The sequence below is a fragment of the Lytechinus pictus genome, chromosome 3, assembly GCF_037042905.1.
Source record: "Lytechinus pictus isolate F3 Inbred chromosome 3, Lp3.0, whole genome shotgun sequence".
Classification (NCBI taxonomy): domain Eukaryota; kingdom Metazoa; phylum Echinodermata; class Echinoidea; order Temnopleuroida; family Toxopneustidae; genus Lytechinus; species Lytechinus pictus.
The window spans coordinates 14,111,235-14,112,441 of NC_087247.1; positions in this window are offsets into that span (position 1 = coordinate 14,111,235).

The following is a 1,207-nucleotide window of genomic DNA, read 5'->3' on the forward strand; positions in this document are numbered from 1 at the left end:
AATGAACTAATTTTGTGCAATACCAACATTTTTTAACACGTACATACATTTCATTAAACAATTTTTGTTACCCCTAACAACAGAAAGGCAATAGGGATTCATCAATAGATTGATTAAAATTTTGTTTATCTCTCTGTGCCCAACAAATAAACTCTATTCATATTTTCCACTTATTTTCCCTATATAATACTAACATGAGCTCGTATTTATTTCATCCTTTATCATTTCCTATGTACTATTTGCATTGTCTAGTCATACATCTGTCAAACGAATATATACCGTACGCAATGATAATACCGTGGTGAATACATATCATTAAGTAGTATGTGATTCATTTATTTCCTTTACTTTTGACTCTTTACAATGTAATGGGAGTAAATTTGGTACCCAAATACCTACTGTATGTCAAAAGTATCTCGATCATTAATTCACTGTTTTGTTTTTTCAATGTCCTTAATATCATAGATAGACATTTTGTAGTTCTATCAGTGAAATTGAAGTTTTCATGAGAACTGACTCACAAATTTCTTGAAAATAAAACGATCAAGAAAAATATTCAGCAAGGCTCGACACTAGTGGTGGCCTGGAGGTCTAGGGGCCACCAGAAATTTACCTTGGGCAACCATGATTGGAAAATGCTAAGTTTTGTGTCCTAACCTGGGCAACCAAATTAAAAGTGGAGCCTTGTATGCGGCATTTCAAAATCAACAAGTGCCCTGTTCAGAAAAATTTGTAATCAATTACAAGTTATAAATGCTTCAATAAAATGTTATAAGGTACTGAAATCGGGTCTATTGATGGAATGTGGGAAATTTATCATTGATTGTAAGCATTTCAGCATTGATAACACTTTCTGTGAAACACGGTTGATTTGATGGAGATGTATTAAAAGAGAGAAAGATAGACCTGTCCAATTCAGGAATGCAGCAGAAAAAGAGAGATATGGTTTCCAAAGGAAAATCACATGTATACAAGTAACAATAAAAGGTGTACTTTGGAATAATTTGCCATTAAATTTAAGAATTATACAATCACTGGAGACCTTCAAATCCAAACTGAAGTCTTATCTTTTCTAACAGTATTAGTTGTTGGCACTTTGACACTCGTCCAAACTTTCTCATTCTTTCTTTTCTTGTGCGCCTCAGAATAGAATATTTCTAGATAGATGGCGCTATATAAATGCCTATTATTATTATTATCATTACTT